This window comes from Myzus persicae, unplaced genomic scaffold (genome assembly GCF_001856785.1).
Source record: "Myzus persicae strain clone G006 unplaced genomic scaffold, MPER_G0061.0, whole genome shotgun sequence".
In the NCBI taxonomy this organism is placed as follows: Eukaryota; Metazoa; Arthropoda; class Insecta; order Hemiptera; family Aphididae; genus Myzus; species Myzus persicae.
In genome coordinates, this window is record NW_019102141.1 from 300,153 (window position 1) to 320,338 (window position 20,186).

Here is a 20,186-nt window from a genome sequence, read left to right on the forward strand (position 1 = left end):
TGTTCTGGACGGATGACACGTTTTTTCCTCACTTACGTTTTAATCAAACGAATTATATCGTTGAAATCGTCGGATTTTAACAAAAAAAAAAAAACCACATACCTATATATGTTACAATAATAATATATTCGTGTTATTATTATCTTAACCTACACAACGAGTCGTATTACGTACGTCGTTGGGTAACCCATATGTGCCGCCGCATACGGTATAATATGTGAACAGTGGAATGGATATTTTTTACTAAGCCGGGATTATAATATTATATTTATGCTGGATTAACGAGATCGAATTCGTATCGCTATACCTAGAAAATTTAAGTCAGTCGAAATATTTTTAATAAGCCATTACGAGTGTTTTGACGTAAAGTTTCATTTTTCCAAATGAATATTTTGTTAACTAGGTTTATACACTTCTCCGATTAGGTATACCAAAAGTATACATATGTAATGTATTTCTTTAATTTAAATTTAAATTAAATTTTTGATTCTAGGAATTTTGATCCCGTCAATGTACACAAAGCGATATGTACACTTTAAATTATTACATAATAATATGTCAAGTAATATTTCAATACATCTTTTCTATGGCAATTTATAATTTTTGCGAGTTCTATTTTATACGTTTCAATAAAAAAACAAATATTTATACATAATATTATTTTAAGTTGTCCAGACACGCCTTTATCATTTTATACTTATACCTAATAGAAGTGTTGGCGGTGATTTTTTTAAGGTACTTGTTGTATTCTTCTTCAACGATTGATTTACCGAAGATGTTATATTATATAATAAAATAAATTATTATTGAATAAGTTTATCCAAAAAATATTTTCCGTACACTGCAAATATGCGTGCGCGTCTTCGCTTCCCACGTGCAGTGTAATTTGACTTCAGAAGTTATTTAAGTTATTATTTATTTCGTTTTATTTTAATTACAAGACGTCCATAAAAATACATTATGATATAATTATTAGTTGTTCGGCGTTTATAACCACCCACGCCACCCTATTTCTACACCATTGCACTAATGCGTAGGCAATTGTTAGTTTCGAATTCAGTGTCCACAGTTATTATAATAATATATTATTGTACAGTGGTTTAATCGACTTATGTGTTTTCCTCTTAACAACATGTGACGTACTTAATTCAAAGACATTTATGATTAATAAAATGTAAATTATGTTATTTGATACAGAGTTTTTTTTTAAAGATTGAAATAATGTATAGTTATCCGGTCGTATATACCTATCAAATACGAATCCAAATTAAATTCAACTGAACAATATTTGGAAAATCGATTTATCTCTAATAAGTTTTTAGTTTTGAACTGAAAAATGTTATATTTAAAAATATGTACATATTACATTATTTCATTTATATCAGCTAGTACAAGTAGTTTCAATAATTTATTTTAAATATAGTTTTTAGTTTTTAGATCTGTACAAATGTGAGTGTATTTGTAGTTTTGTTTTTCAATTTGAGTTTATATAGGCAATAGCTCTATTAAAATATTGTTAAATTAATGCAAAATATAAAATTGTTTAAGCACTGTAATTTCATTTACTGGAACTTAAATTTTTTTTTAATTATACACTTTATGCGGACATATTAAAAATTATTGTAGAGCCACTTCAAATTCACCGGTTTTTGAATAAGTAATCATTTTTAGTTTAAACCTTTATCTTAATCCTATACGATAATCGGAATTTAAAAGTTATGTTATGTTGGTTGCCGTTCATTATGTAATATTAATTCCGCTGGAAGTTCTTCAACTGCACGAGCACTACGGGTTACCATGAGTTATTGAGAGTAAAACGATCCAATAAAGCACAAATACTAATTATTAAAACTCTGCGATAAAATAAAAGTTAAATGTTAATTTTATTGAATATATAGGTAATAATAATAAAGTCTTAATATGATATTATATGCCTATTATATATATTTTAAATATTCAATTTATTATTTATGCAATATTAATTAGTGCATTACACATCTATAATATATTTATTATGATATTATAGGGGTTTATGTTGTCTTAGTTGTCTCGAAAAAGAATAAGCCACCTACCGATGGCACTTCATGGAAATACATGTATAATATTATAATGTAATATAATATATAATTATTATACCATTAAATTCATAATATTATATTATGAATACATAATAATATGACCTGTGTTAAACATATTAAAATAATTTTTTGACAAATCATAAAGCCATGATGTGTGAATAGCATATTTTAAGTTAATTTATAAAATCAATAGCAAACGTTAGATTTATATGTCGAATATAAGTTGACATACGGTTATATGTGTATATTATGTTGACATTGTTAAAAATTTGTTTTTCAGGCTTTGCCCACTATCGAGAATCACGCTATATTACAAACACGAGCGTCATTCATTGTAGCGTACAATATGACTATGACTGTCGGAGTCGTTCAATACAGTCCGACATAACATGAACGAACAGGTAAGACGTTTATTTTTGGTTTGCCGTTTTTATAACAGCAGTGCGGAGATATTCCTCTCCCTATATAGACTTCCCCGGGGGACTTGTATTAATCTCATACCGGAGGACATTTATTAATTCCATCGCTGGTTTTTTTTTGCTCCTCGTTTCATATATACGTGCGTCTTCTCAACCCTTCCCCGCCCGTCACCTGTAAATATAGACGACGCCACACCAATCCTTTCACCATGTGTCTCCTTAGCGCGGGTGCGTATATGCTCGCACATTAATATTCACCACTATATAAACCAGTTAAGGACAGCGATATAGTGGAATTCGACCCCGAACGTACAGGCACAACAGTTGGCATGGATTTCGGATTTAAACGGCGGAAGCAGTGTTTTATTTTTGTATACGCGCGAGTACCTCTAATGGCCGGGGGAAAAACAAATTGAGAGAAAAAACCGTTTTGTTTTTTTTATACCCAAAACAACGCCCTTTTCCCCTTGTTCTTCACCACCCTGCAGAGGCTTATTCTGACTAAAGTTGTGAAAAAAGTAAATAAAAACTCGTGGCTGACTACTAGTATAGCCGTATAGGTTTAACGTATATAATATATATGACATACTGATGATGGTAGTATCTACTGCTACAACTACTACACCCCTTTCGTTCATTCATAATCCCGTGTTGACAGATTCCGTTACCCACGAAATAATTACGATACGACTTAAATGTGCGCGTGTGTCGTCCCCCGCAGTTTTCGGATAATATATTTTTAAGTCTAACGTGTTAACCGATTATATTTTCTACTTTAAAACGACTGTTCGTGTGTTAAATTAATCTTAAAATATTGTACAGATGACACAATAATATAAAATATATAATAATATGTAGAAACAAATGAAATAACAATATAAAACGTGTATATTATAATGTAGATCAGTAAGTCCTATTAAATTTAAATCCACACAAAATATAGAAATGAAAAATAACATAAAACTTCGGTACTTGATACATTTTAAGTCTAACGGTCATTATTTATTGTCATTAAATTGTGTTATAATATAATGTACGAGATAGAACTACTCCAAGATTAAACTAGTAAGTCATTTTTTATACGTACGATGTATACATTGATGCGGGGTAATAAACTAGCATGTAATATAAGTAGAAAAATATCAATGAAAGTACACCATGAAATTATTCATATTCTTTTTGTCCATGCCAAATATTCCCTAGTCGTCTTTATAGCTTACAGTTATTTCTGTCGCAGAGGTCAATCTACGTTACTGCCAAGACAAAAAGACGCAATAAGCGGGCCCTTTAACAATAAATTGTTATTATAATTATTTTGAAGCGATGTATGGCATATGCCACATAATAATATATGTACAAGTGCAGTTATATACGTTTCAAAATCAATATAAAGTTTATTTTAGAAACAATGTCCGTATCAAAGATTAATGCATTATTAAATTACGTAGCTCATAATTCACAAGTATTATAAATTATAATACAATATATTTATTATTAATTATTAAGGCGTATTATACATGTATGTATATTTGTGTTTTCCATTCTCAACATCTCTATATCTGAATTTGAATTAATTTTATCATTCAAATGAGTAGGACGAACTGAAGTAATAATAATAATAATAATATTGTCATTTGAGCTCGAGTCAATAGTGATGAATATTTTACATCCATTTTACATTTTATTTAAACCAAAAGTAATCGACGTAATATTAATTTTATCCGTCAATCCAGTTTCGTTCATACATATTTTTAATAATATCATTAATAGTTCTAGTATTAACGTTCAAGCAAAAGACTTAATGGACTTATTGGATATAGATGTAAATTATTTTAAATCTAATTGCATTATCACGTTTATAAATATAATACTACTTAAATTAAAATCGAATAAGTCGGTTCCATTGGACAGAGTGTTATGGCATATTATTATAATTGTATATACGCGTGTGCTAGATAGAAGACTACAGCTGCGATGATAAGTATAGTTTTGATACCACGGTATCTCGCGTTGTCAATATTATAATACCCTATAGCTCTGAACGAGCAATTGCAGCCAGCGCCGCCGAGTTTTAAACGCCGCTACCATCCACGCCGAGAAAAGCGACGATGACGATGACGACGAAATGATTAATGATTTATCCACTGTTCACTTTTCACGTCCGAACCCTTTTCTCCGCCGGTCGTTCATTTGTTGTACGCGTATTCCGCGCATTCGAGTTGCTAACTGATCGTAATTGACAAGCGGATGTTCGTTAAAGGTCGGCGGCGTGTAGGTGCGCCTCCTACTGCTCTGCTAAAAAACGATAAAAGGTTTTCTTTTCTTTTTGTTCCTCCCCCGCCGCCGGGTGGTTAGTACTGGTAACCTACGTCGCAGCACTAAAAAATAATAACGTATAATTTGTTTTTTGTGGGTTTTTTTCTATATCCGCGTAACTGCGTAAATCGCGCAATAACTGCGGCAGCGTAGTAGAATGAAAGTTTCAGACAGAGAACGACTGCGGCTCGCGGCAGACGTGTGTCGAATTCGACCCTTTTTTTCCGACCTCCCTTCTCGCCCGCGACGAAACTTTTGCCCTTCGGGTGACAATTACGTTTGAATTATCATTCCCCCGGCGCGACCGGTGCATCTTACGTTACAATACGGTCGCGTCACCGGGAATTCAGTTACCAATTATATCTATTACGATTGTCATTCGTTCGTCCCCGTGGCGCGCAAAATACGAGTTCAATAGCTTGTTAAACAACTCAGCCGATGGGGGGATCGAAAAATAAATTTTCTTTTTTCGAAGTATAAAGGCTCGACTCCGTGTTTTCCTCTCGGTGCCACTGAAACAATGTATAAAATAGTTAATTCTCTTGTCTGCAAAAAAAGGTATACCTATAGGCGCTTTGAGCGTACATTTCTTTTTGTTTCAACACCCATATTATTGCGATATTTCAGCGATTATTGCAGCAGTAGAGCTCTGCACGTTACAATATTTTTGTACACACTGAGAGCAGGTGCTTATGCTGCAGCAAAGTATAGCGCAGACGGTTGTCGGGTCGTATACATACATATATATATATATATTTGTGTATAATATGTAATATATTATAATTGTACATGTGCACCCGACGTTTTAGAGAGTGAACCACTTTGGCAAAAAAAAAATCCACGCCTCGGGTGTTTAAATCATATCATCGTAATTCCACCGCGCTATTATATTATATTACATATATATATATTTGTACGCTATCGATCGAGAAACTGGTCGGTGACTCTGTATTCAGTCTGTATTTAAACCAGCAGCATGATGCCCATTGCCTACACCTAAATCTGATGCTGTCGCATATATACCTGCAAATGTAACAAACGATATTGACGCGGTCAAACTGTATTATATATACATATATACATGTATAGATTTGGTATGACGTAGTACACAATACTGTAGATTGAAAATCCATCACTTTGCAATCGCATATAAGTAGGTATACTTAAAAGCTATAGCTACGAGCAATTTCACTCGTCAAATGTCATTTTTCGTTTTGCCTCGTCCAGCGTATAAAATAATAATGTGTAATAAATATTAATGTGGGTCGAAATGCAAATAACACGACTTGTATTATTATATTATATACATGGCGTAAGCTGGCATAACAATAATAGAAGTCGTCAATAATTTTTAATGCGTATACATGGGTTTGCTGCTGACCATAATATTTATAATATATAATAATATAATAGTTAGTATATAGTATTTGTGTGTACGGGTATAGATAGGTGTAGTACACTACTATATACCTACACTTAAAATATAATATACATTATACATCCTCGTCGGTTTCGATCGTTATTAATAAAATGGCTTTCTCTTCTATATATACATGGTGGCGCACAATGTATAATGAATATTTTTTGCGTCGCTTCGAGATGGGTCCGACCATTCATCTTGATCAACTCGTTTTGTTCCCCGGATTTCCCGGAGGCGCGTCGAATTCCGAACGTTTAGCGCTTCCAGTGTGTGTGCTTGTGTGTGTGTGTGTATGTGTGTAAGTGTTGTACAGCATTATGTAGACAGAAGTCTTCTCGAAACTTTTCCTCTTCTTAACCTTATTATTGCTGTTCACTGCTGTACACACAAAAACGTGCGTATTGCGTACAATGTAGTAAGACTACGACGACGCTGCCATGATTGTACTCGTTTTTGTGCCAAACTATATACCTTCCACCGAAAACAGCTTTCTCATGTAATTAAAAGGGTTTGCGTATGCATTATATAGGGCAAAACTCTTGAGTCGAGAACATGACGACAGACAAGACCCTATATTAATACTTAAAAACTTTTCGTTTGGAGAATTTTGTGTAATATAGTTCATTACTACACTGGTGCTGCGGAGAATTCCTGTGCACTTAGACCTGCATGAAAGCAAAATTTAGTTGACTTTTAGGAAAAGCCTGAGTTTTATTTTGGTAACATTTGTACATTTAAATGAGCAAACAAATTTGAATAATCGCCGTGGGTTAGGAGTAGAGGGTATTCAATATTTTAGTAGGTACCGTTTATCACATATTTTACCTACTGTGTGCAGTACATTCCAACAATACACATAAGTAGGTACTAAACATAAATGTCAATGATTTATGAATAATAATCAAATATTATTAATGAAGCTAAAAATCAAAAATATAGTTTAACTTCTTACATATTAATAATATGATATTATTCTTATTGAATACATATTTAATTTAATTAATAGGCTATTTTCAAAAGTTCCTTATCAGATATAAGATTACTATGTTTGCAGACTCTAAAAATATAAATTTAATTTTAAAATAATAACATTACTTATATCGTTTTCAACATTACTTGCTGCAAAATAAAGTAATATAGGTACCTCATCAACTCATTTCAAGGAAGTTAGAAATAATTTGAAAAGGAGATAAGCCCACGAAGTATGAATCCTCATCAATCTCCGCCTACTCTATAGCACGCCGACTTTTTGCACCAATACTTTTTTATTTCTACGATAAAGTGCGCATTATTTCGGCATACCACGCGTACGGAGGACCGACCGGAAACAGAATAATAATAATATGAGCAGCGCTTTATATGTTATACCGTTCGCGTATTGCACATAATATTATATGTTCCGCCGTTGTACGCTGGAAAATAGATATGCTCGGCATCTGCGAAAATCGATACTTACCGGGAAACGGGAGACCGACAATAGTGATTGGATGGAAACGGTCCGGAATTGCGGTCATGAAATTTGTATTAGTTTTATAACGCTCGCACGCGGACTTCAGGCGAGCGTAAAAAAAAACAAGAAGAGAAAAATAGAAAACACCATCGATACACACAGCTCATGGTGGCAATGATCATATTTATATGGTTATTTAAAGGTTTTCTTCTTTTCAAGGGCCGAATCCCTGAGGGACGATAAATTCGAGCCGGTCGAGCAAACGGGCTACCGCCGTATTTCTACTATTTTTCAATTTTTTTTTCCACTCCCTCTTTCGCCTGTTTTTTTTCTTTTTTACGTGCGTCTGTCTCTTCCTTGCCCTTTACATTTTAAAGATATAGTTGTACATAGCGGTGCGGTGTGTTCGGCTCTCGCCGTTGTTTATGGTCCATACAATCCATCGGCTCTAAATCGTGGTTACCCCGTGCGGGTTTTCTTTATTTATTATTTTTTTTCTTTCTTTCTCTCTTTATATAAGTGTCCATAAAATTTTACGCCGGCCAATATAGTTTTACGATGATTTTACATTATCAAAGTTACAAGCCAAGTTTATGTAAAGAACGCGACTTGTACGTAAATTGCCTTACAACCGAACCAATGAATCATGACGTAAAACCGGCAGTGCTGCTGCCTGTTATACTACTATATGTTTATAATACACGTATAGGTACGCGTATAGATACGTATATAAACGCGCAAGTTTCTATATACGTATATATATCTATTATACATGCTTTCTATTCAGTACCGTATAATAAATAAACGGCTGCATTAAAATATAGCGAATAAAGTTCAATTATGTGAACCGTACAAACCTTTTTGAGTGAATAATAAAATACAAATAAAAGTAGAGAGTTTGATATCGTGTAATAGTTATAATAGTTATATATGAGATACATCATAATTAAAAAATAATAATCGTATCTTTTATTCAACAATAAACATCGGATAGGTAACATTATAGTATCTACATAGTTATAGTATAGTGTATAATATATAAATATTTAATAAACTATTTCATCATCACTGAGCGTAATACTATTTTTTTAATAATTATTAAATTTTTCAAAAAATTTGCAACAATTTCAAACAGTAAATAATATTATCCTTGCTTACTATTTATAATGATATGTATACTACTCGGATGTATATAATAGGGTACAGCCTGTATCGTATAGGACAAAATGTAATCGGATATTTTGTTTGTCAGCATTATAACTCGATTGTAAGACTACCGTTCTGACTGAGAAGAATTGTAAATTAAATCAAAAACTTACCGGATTCAAAGTTCTCAATCAAAGTTTATTATAAATCAGTTAGGTTCCATATATAATATGTTCACAGTAAAAACACTTTTGCAACCGGCAGTGAAAATCAAATGGAATTTAATTTTTTAAAAATATCATCATTTTTTTTGCAAATTTTAAAATACTTTAAAAAATAACAACAAAATTCATCTATTTTATTTTTTCCATCATTAAAAGTTATAGATTTCTAACGCGCTTTGTTGTTTTTTTTATATTTCAAACCAAGTGGCAGAAAAAATTTTTGTTCGTGTGTTAATAGGTCAACACCTACCCGTAATGTATACATATTATTTAATAATAATTATACAAATACGATTACTCTTTAAAAATGTTTCTTTTAATAACGTTATGCTTTGCGACACTTGTACATAGTCGGTTGAATTTGTACGCTTGAATTTTCCTTTTATTTATTTATTATTATTATTATTATTTTTTTTTTTTTTTATTAATACCACAAAACCTTTGTCGAGTACTAGTGTACGCTCGAAAAATCGTGATAACACTTGGTTCCTGTGCGTGTACATGCGTATACAATAAAATATTATAATATTGTACTCGCGCGTATAAAATTGCGTAAAAGAGGAGAGGTCGGTGCATATATTTAAAGAGCGAGAGAGAGAGAAAGAGAGTGTGTGAGAGAGATCCGTCGTCGTCGTCGTCGTCGTCGTCGTAACGAATCATTAACTTAATTTAAAACCTCCGTGGAAATTGTATGTTATTATTATTATTATTTTTTTTTTTTTATTTAAAAACTTAATCCGATCGAGTGGCGGCGTGGGACACACCGCTCGCACAAGAGGAGCTCGAGACAGCAGACGCGTTCCGGCGGGTAGCAGTGTATATAGTATATATAGTGGGATATAAGTATTCAATCAAAATTCTCGGCGGGAGAGTAAAACGCTCTCGCGCGTTTCAATAATGAAAAGGGTCAAAAGAAAATTGGTATTGCCAGTGGCGCGATGAAAAGGGGGCAACTCTCCGCCGCTCCAGCATTGTCGTCAGTGGCGGCGGCGGCGGCGGTGATCCATCTTGGTGCCCGATATATAATTATTGCCTCCGCTATTTCGCCATAACGCCGTTCCTTTTGTGCTCGTTTACGCCGCGCGCGCGTATTTCTGTCATCGCGCTCCAACATAATGTGCCACCGCCGCAGCTTTTCGGTTATAGTGTCTTCCATCAAACAAGTGTCAACGCCTCTTGCCGCCTCGTCAACAGCTATATATTATATTATATTATATTATACATAGTTCACTGCAACTCTTGTTCGGCGCAGCCATATACACCCTGCAGATCGGAGTCGGCTCCTTTCTTTCCGAAGAACGTAAAAAAAACCCGCACCAGTAGGTATATTATAATGTTCGGTGGTTCTAATTGATTTTCGAAAAGGGTGTTTTGCCCCCCCCTCCTCCCTCCAAACTCGGTCGGCGTGTGTTTTGATACATTCGCCTAAGTACATCATGGTTATTTTTTACACTTTGCCGCACTCCCACGACCTGCAGACTGCTGCAGTATATACCCAATAATAATAATAATAATATACATTTAAAGCATTTCGGCTCGCTTATCGAAATCCTATATACGCATGGCGTATACTCAAGCCCGTCAAAATCTGTAGGTCTTATATATGTCGGTTACGCTCTGCACCGCGTATATGGCAAAGTCGGGCGACGAACCGCATAAAAAAGGCAAACAAGTACAACGAAATACGCTGCAACGTGTGCACCCATATTTAAATATAATATTTATTATATATTTTATATTATATCGCACACCTACACAAGCCGTACACGCATATCAGGTATGTATAGGTATTTAGCTCTCGGATAAAATTACGTGTAAGAAACGCTCAGTTATTGTATAGGCGTTTCGGTGCAGACATTACACGACACGCCACCGCGACCACGTCGTAGACAAAATACTTGGCATCTCCGCTGTGTACGCGTATACCTATATGAACAACGCTCGGCATTTTACAGTTTTAATATCATATAGTGCCCGCCGAGAATGTAACAAATGTAGGTAGGTAGGTAGTATATAGGTACTCGGTGCGCGGCGTAGAGACCTGTCGGCCGACCGTCGCGGTGGAAATTAAAAACAGTCAGCCGCCGACAAGAGGTATATACAGGAAGAATATATATATATATGTGCACACGCGAGTATAATATTATATAGGTATATGTTTATGTGTGTGTATGTGTGTGTGTGTATGTGTGTGTGTGTGCAGTGTACTATTTGTACGCGCGTATATATGAATAATTCAACGCTGCCGAGTGTCGTTGCAGGCCAGACGAAAAGGATGAACTACGCGCGTTGTTCGATAAACATATAGTAATGATATGTCTTACAACTAACTGGTTTGCTGTGAAAAAACGACGACAAAAGGGGCTTCGGCGTGCCGCGTGTCGCAATAAGGGACGCTCTTGTGGTGAGGCGTAAGACGATGACAGTATGCAGGCGGCGGTGACGGCAGCGGCTAGTTCGGTGGTCTCGGGGATTACAACCGTTGTATACATGAACGTCATGAACACATACTTTCTGCGGCGTCCTTACGGATGTAGGTACAATACGAAGGTGTCTCCTGTAATATTTTGATGTTCAACAATGCTATATTATATATCATCATCGTCATTATTAATGTTATTGTTATTACTGTTATTATATTTTTATGCGCCGTACGCACTACTCGACGTGTACTTACGCAAATGCTTTTTCGTCCCCATTGTCGTTGAAAAGTATGATTGCGAATAAAAATGTTACGACAAAAGAACTACTACCACCGGCGTCGTCGTCATCGTCGTCGTCGTCAATCCCCGCCAGAGGCATTCAAAGGCGTGTTGCTCCATATCGTCGCTATGTGTATGATTATTCCTTCACCACCAAACACAATATATGTGTTTCGAAATGTGTATGTGCGTGTGTGTGTTTTCCATCACAACTGCCCCTGAGAGAATAATTGCAAGTGTGCAATAATTAAACAATTATTATCCTGTATATTATATCATATTTTTGGGCTTAAAGCACATGGGGGAGGGGTTGGATACAATGTACGACGCGGTGTTCACTACGCCATAACTATTACAATATTATTTCGCGCGTGATTATTATATGGAGATATTGAGGGCAAGCGATGATGAGATATTGAGATACAATATAATAATGATATTATACTACTCTGATCGAACGAGATTTTTCACGGATCTGAGTGTCTCTTATCGATCTATAAAGGCTATTCTTTCGGCTAAAAATGTCACGGTACATGCAGTAGTGACCGAAGTCAACTTAAACTGGTTTTTTATTTCGATATAATCACCCGTTTCAAGCCCACCATCGGATACAATAAAAACGGCAGGGAAAATTAAATGCTGACAAGTCGAATACTATAATGCAATAAAACGAAATCAGTATAATAATATTGTCGTTGTCTTGCGCGTTCGTTTTATGAGCCATTGATTTATATCGCATTTATTATTCCACTGTCGACTAAAACAAATAGTTTGTATAAACATTATACATATTTCGTTTTCGTATGCACATAAACTTAACGTTGCGAAATGGATTTCCCCATCGTCTTTGTCTGCCATCGTGTTCGTGTCACCACGCTCACATATACAATATATTTTATTCTATTGCATCTCATGAACGTCCTAGTCTGGGATCAGGCATTTATAGCCAGTGCTTGGCTCGTACTATGTGACACATAAAAATTTGCATTCCTAACTAATTATCTACCTAATATAATATTACAGTCAGGAGTTGCCGTCTTTCTATTTATTACACCCTAATATACAACCACAAACATACAAATATTTTATTACTTTTAGGATTAGGTTCTTAAAATGCTTCAACCATCACACGCGTGTATAATAGTCTTTTGCAGGTAGTTGAGGTAAAACTGGTAATTTTTTTAATTGGATTAATAATAAAGAATAGTTTTAAATATTTTAATTAAGTTAATAATTTATAATACTATATTCTATATGCTAATATATTATGTATATTTTTTATCTAAAGCTTCTAAGATCAATCCAAAATTATAATAATTATAAAAAACATGTACCTATAAGGACTAAAGCTGATATCGCAAGGGATACCTAACCAATATTTATGTCATACATTTAACATTCTAAACAGAGATTTGCTTTTAGTCGTCATATTTTATAACTTTGTAATTTTGTGAAAAATCTTAAATAAATTATACCGTTTAAAAAAAAGTAGGGAATTTTTAAATTAATCCTGAAAATGTAATTGAGGTACCTATACTCAGTGCTCCTGGGTCAATAGCATTATAGTTATAAATCAAAGTAAAAAATCACGAAACATTTTGTCGAAGTGCCCAATGATTGGTAGGCCACCTTCTGGTATAGCCACAGCGCTACGTCGCGCGTCGTTGTCATTGAGCCGTGGTTTGTTTTTTTAACTTAAGTTTATCCTGTTTCTATTGTTCTTATCTTTTTTTATCATGGTTATCCGATAAATTTTAAAGTGAAAATAAATTTGTCCAATTAATCATTTTAACACTTCACACTCAACGTAGAAAATCGCTGGGTAGTGGAAATACTTAAGGTTTGGTTTATATCCATACAAATTAAACGTATAGGCAAGTGACATTGCAGTATATATACATTTGGTGGAATGGATAAATGTGAATAAGGCCAATCATCGCCCGTGTAAAAATGTGACATACACGCATTGCAATTTAAAATACATTATATAATATATAGTATCGAGAAATAAATTCGAATAATTTAGGCGGAATAAATTGGCGTTGTGTGTTTGACGATAATCACTTAGAGTTGAAACTGTTGGGTGTGCATAAAATTGAACGTCTCGCGTCTTTACAATATAATATAACACGGTTGGCACTTATTATTTTATCGGATCATGCGACAAAGTCGTGTTTAGTTGTTCATAAATCGGCCGCGTATTTATCAATATTATATTAAACACACGTACATGAAAGTTACATAACATCGAATGTCATAATATAAGCTTTTATGTAGTGCTTAAACACGAACGACTAGGAATGTGGGTAGATGAATATTTAAATTGCAAAACGTTGCCGTTAAGCCAATAAAAGAAAACTAGTTATATGCTATACGAACCCACCGCGACATCGACGGCCAATGTTTTTGTTCTTTCCCCACAATGCTCACTATATACACCACACGTGCACGTATACACGCGTATTATTGTAAATCCAACAACATATTATTATTATTTTATAACCACCGAAATCGCACACACACACACGATACCTCGAAAACGTATATATGCCGCATCGAACGTCCCTTCTGCATAAATGTATTATATTAAATTATATTATAGGCGTCGATCGATGTGGGTTAAAAAATTGTGTCAAACACACGACGGACGTCACGCGTATACAGCATACTATATCAGTCGTATTATATTCGTTGGTGGTGACGGCGAAATGAATTGGAGCGGAAACTGAAATGCCAATCAAATTCCCCAAGGTAAACCCACGCGACTACAGCGTCGAATCGACTAAAACGCACAAATGTCTAGTATTTTTATGGAATTTTAAAAGAAAAGAAAAATTGCCACTATATATATTGTGTATAAGCACTATATAATATAAAATATAAATATAATAATATATTTTCATATTGGTAATGCAGAAATCGACTATTTAATAGTATATATATATATATTGTATATAGGTTTGGATTCGTTTGGTCGACGGTAACTGCGCTACGAAAGAGAAACATACAAAACAAAACTCGTTAATATTGTATATTATTTTATTTTTGTTTTTTTTTGGACTAAAGATAAAATTAAAATCGATTGGCCGTCGACAAGGTACTAATAAAAATAACGGGACGAATAATATTCGACTAAAATTGTGTTGGAGCGAATTTGTTTTCATATAATTATTGCGTTTTAATTTTTATGCATATTGTTCTGGCATGTAAGGTTAAATTTCATCCCTCTTGCTAACGATCCGGCGATGCGTGGAAAGCGTGAAACAAAAACCCGAGGCACGTACATATTAATATTGTAATACAATGTTACGTTATAATCTGTAGCGAGAATTTAATTTGCTTAATTTACCGTGCGCGTGGCGTAATACATAATATTGTATATATATATATATATGTATATATACTGGGAACGAGCAAACTACGAACAATAATATATTAATATATTTTTGTGATGGTAATTGGTAGCAGTAGGCACATCGTGCATGTATATAATATATATGTATGTATTATAAACGATGAGGAGTTTTTTTTTTTCTGATTCGGTATTTTTCCTGTATTTTTTTTTCCGCTCTACATGTACAACGGCGATCCGGCGAACCGGAAAAAAGACGACCTCCTAGGAGAATAATAACCGAGCAAACCGAGCACGTGGTGGGGAGGGGGTTGAGGTCTATACACACACACACACACACACACACACACACACACACACACACACACACACACACAGATATTATACGATACAGACAGCCTCGGAGCTCGCGTATATGAACGCGTATATGAACGCGTATTAAAAGCGCATTTAACGTTCATTAATCAGAGCCGGTCTTGTTATCTCTGCGGCAACGGCGAGCGCGTGCTGCAAGTCATCGTATGTACAAAGTAGCGTAACCGCGAGAAAAAAAATAGAAACGACGCTGCACGCACGCCACTACCCTGCTATGTGAAATATATTATTATACCCCGTATTAGGCGTATATACGTATATTGTGGTATATAATGTGTGTATACCGATATATATATATATATCGTCTATACGCCCGTCGCTTTGGCACGCCACTACGATACGCGCTGCTTATCAGTGGCGACGGTTAATTACTGAAGAAGGGGCCCGGAGGAGACCGGCCGAGTCACAATAACACACATACCCGTCGCGCGACATGCCGCCGCCGGACACGCATCAATCACTATATACATGTACAATATTATTATATCCTCGTCGACACGCACAAAGCTCCTTCTTCTTCTTCTTCTTCTTCTTCTTCTTCTTCTACTTGGACCCGAGCCTCACCTTACCGTGGGTATAATAATAATACACGCTAGTCGCCCATACGGCCATACTATTATACAGGACCCGATACCCGTATATACGACGTGCATCATGATGTTTACACATAATATGCAATTATACTGTCGGAGTATAATAGTGCGCCCATCGTTGTAAGATAGTTTTGACATTGTTACATAATATAATATAACGATTAAAATATTATAATACATTTTGTATACGATGCAGAGATGGATATCGGAGTTAGATGCTATATATATATATGGTCTCCTAACACTTAATGGGAGGATAAATGAATATCATATTACATTGTTAAATATTTTCGAATGCAAAACGAATCACTGCAGTTGTAGTTTAATTAATATTCCTTAAAAATGTGCCCCTGCAGTAGTAGCGTTTACGAAGGAAGTATCCGTGTACTGAAATCGAGAGAAGACACCGTCGTCGTTTTCTCGACGGTAAATGCGCCATCGGTTATAGCTATATAATACCATCGAATAGCCGTACCATTTATTGTCGTGATATACTGTGCTCCGTATCAATATAGTGTTTAGCCGATTTTTAATACGCCGGCATTGAGTGCAGGAATCTTAAGTTGAATGTGATTTTTCACCGTCGGAAACAAGGCTAAAGAAAACTCACTCCGCGTAGGCTGCAGTATGTACACGGGTATGGTGGAAGGGGCGGCGGTGGACGACTTAGAAATTCCAAAATGAAATGAACTCGCGAATAATTTGCCATCGACATAGTCGTCGAGCACAAACGCGAGACTGTAATGTAATTTAAAAGGAAATAGGAGGCCGTTCGAGCGGGACTAATGCGACGAACAAGGTATATAATATATATATATATATATATATATATATTTATGTTTAAAGAAGGAAAAAAACACGCAACTCAATGTGTTTCCATCGCCCGAACCACCCACGTCTGCGGAGAATAAATAAAAGCGCGCGTTGTGTATCGGGTAAAGGTTTTTTTTGTTGTTAATTCTACAAGAGAAAAAAACTATTGCATTTTCGACACAATGTAATTTCATTTTTTTCGCCTAAAAAGATTTTGTTTTCACCGCACACATGTCTCTGCACACTGTGACACGATATTAGGTGTACTGCTATTAAAATATAATATATAATATTATATTATTTTGCGTCATGTAGTTGATAATATAATATGGTGCGGTGTGTCGAATTATTCGTAAATTATATAGTTGGACCCGCCTTGTAGCAAAGCAATGGAGTTTGGCACAAGATATTATGTAGAGAGAGAGAAAACCGGCTCGTCACGAAAAACAACACCGAAACACATAATAATAAATATGTCAAGCGATGGGACCGGATATGGCGTTATCTCGGTGAGCGCGTAAAAATGACTTCATCCATCATTGCAGCAGCTATGTCGGTCCCTGCTCGAGATAATTAAACCCCGTGTAACAACGGAAAAGTTGTTTTTAAAAAGTCACACACGCCGTTTTAAACGTTATGATTGATGACAACAAATATTATTATCACCTACGCGAACACCGTTGCACGACGGTGTCTCAGCCGCCACAACTACAATATTACATATTATATTATATACATAGCGAGAACGGCCGGGTCGTTATGTTATTTTATGGTGTAGTACCTATATAGTCGGATAAGCTTGTACCAGTATATATATATATATATAGCAGTAGTAGTAGTAATAGTAGATATGTATAATTATAGTTTGACGTATGCGTATGGTGAAATAATATCGTGTAAGAATAAGAATTTTTTGTTTTTTATTATTTTTGGAAATTTTAGCGATCGAATATAATCCGATCGAGTTTTTGTACTGCCGTACAAGGTGCGTATTATATTAATATATACCTACGTATATATATGCCTGTACAATGTGTATATACTATATAGTACGCACGTATTTTCATATAACATTATAATGTTGTGCGGTGTGCGATTTGAAAAACGCGTCTGAACGAGCTATTAAGGGCAGTGTTGTTGGGAAAAACGAGAATCGAAATGGGAAAGAGAGCAAAAAAAAAGCCGTTCACAAATTTCACGATCCATCATTCTGTTTATTCTTCTGGCTGCCGATTTTTCAGCGTTTCTCTCGCTGTACTGCATATATATACCGTCTCCGTCTCTCATTATTGCCCCGACCCTCACGCTCGCAGATCGGTACCTCCATGTATATATAATATATATATACATGAATGGTATAAGTTTGGCGTGAAAAGTTTGAAGTATACACGTCGTATAGTCGTCGTATAGTCGCGGCGAAAGTTTTGCGTCGAACGATGGGGATTTGACATAACCGGCGTTAAGTGTCTGGGTATGGATTTCGCATTAATCACCCCCCTTTGGGTGCGCGTCTCACTGCCCCACCCGCGTAATGACAGTGCGTCGAACGCTTATATTATTATATAGATATATACCTATTATATATATTGCTGAAAAGGCGGTGGTATTCATCCCTGCACCGACGCCGTCACTGAACATAGTCACTTTATATATACCACGGCGTACCACCTATCTCTCGACGATGACTATGGTAAAAAATATATTATATTATACATTGTATACGCGCACGAGGATCATCATCAACTCACCCTCCTGCCCTCCCTCCCCCCCTCTTTCCGATTCGACCTATACATTACGCATACTAGCTATCATCTACATGTATATATAATAATAATAATAATAATAATAATAGTAATATAAAAGGCGTTACTTTTAGTACCTGTATATACGTGTATAATATACACGAAAGAAGATCACCCGATCGACTACTATAATATAGGCATAGGTTACGCGTGTACAAATAATAATGATGATGACGATGATGATGATGATGATGATGATGGTAATAATAATAATAGCAAAGAGAATCCATGGAAAAAAACAACTCGTAAATAATAATAATTATCGTGGGCGGCCATAGAGAATATAATATATATTTAATAACGAAAAGAAGAGGATATAGCTGCTGCTGCGACGTGTGTGTTTTTCGGCGGCGGTGCAGCGCGCATAAATAATTATAAATGACAAATCGTTCACGGGCCGTTTAGACAAAGCTGGTTACACGGTAGACAAATCAAAGCGGTTGTCGCTGCAGAACTGTACGCATATTTCATATCGAGGAGGAAGGGTCCCAGGGGAGGTCCTAAGTAGCTTACATAAATCAAAATACCGCCGCCACGATGGAGAAAAGGGTTTGGGCGGCCACCAAATGTATACGGGTTCGAGCATATTATAATATTGTAATAAAGCACCGGCAAAATGTCTTATATCGCGAGCGCAATGTGCCACCGTCGCAGTAACAAGTAGATATCTATTTAAATATCACCGAGCGTATATAATATTGTGTAATAATTCTTTTTATTTTTTTTTTTGTTCTTTCATCCATCCATATGATCCATATGTGTCTCACAGCGAGACAAACGTCTCATGAAATAATATATTAGACACCCGCAGCGGCGCCGCACACGCACCTCCTACGGATGTTAAGAGTTATGTACTTATGTATAATATGGCCGCAAAGGGTTGCGAGAAAGATTGTTTTTCTCCTTCCTTGATGTAAGTCACCTATGAGAGAATTCAGTACAATATATATCTTATTATGTATTATACTATCGTTGGGTCCCCCGGATACCACAATAAGATCCTTTTCGATTCCGTACAGACGTTTTTCATATCATATATATTAAATACCTATCTATTGGAGTACCGCCTACATAATAATTATTATTATTACCACTATACTGGAATACAGTTCGATGGAGGTTGGTTGAAAAGACTGCTTCTTCAGGGAAGATTCAGAGGAAATATTTTTTATTGTCCCAGTATAATGCAAATTATATAATAATGAAATTACAATAAATCCGTCTCCTACCCCAATAGAAGTGGTTTAGGTAAAATGTATAGAAAACTATACAGTTACGATTCATTATTGTATCGTTGCATGTATAACAGCGTTTGGATTTGGATATTAAAGTACAAGTATAATACAATACCTATATATTATATAATATGGCGGAGTGCGGGATATTAAAGTTTGAGGGTGACAAAAACGGCATATCGAACTTATATTCGGGGGGAAATAAAACCCCTTCAGCCCTTATTGGGTTTGAAATTTTTAAAAGGCGCCGCAATATCGACG

General features: G+C 35.3%; 1 protein-coding gene across 1 annotated transcript in view; it reads left to right on the forward strand.

Annotated features, from left to right (window-relative positions):
• The window catches only part of LOC111031370 (optomotor-blind protein-like), a 138,530-nt gene that overhangs the window by 58,764 nt on the left and 59,580 nt on the right, over positions 1-20,186 (forward strand). The window contains exon 2 of the mRNA XM_022311280.1: positions 2,359-2,479. The gene's annotated coding sequence lies outside the window, so the exon portion shown is untranslated. The remainder of the gene's footprint in view (positions 1-2,358; positions 2,480-20,186) is intronic.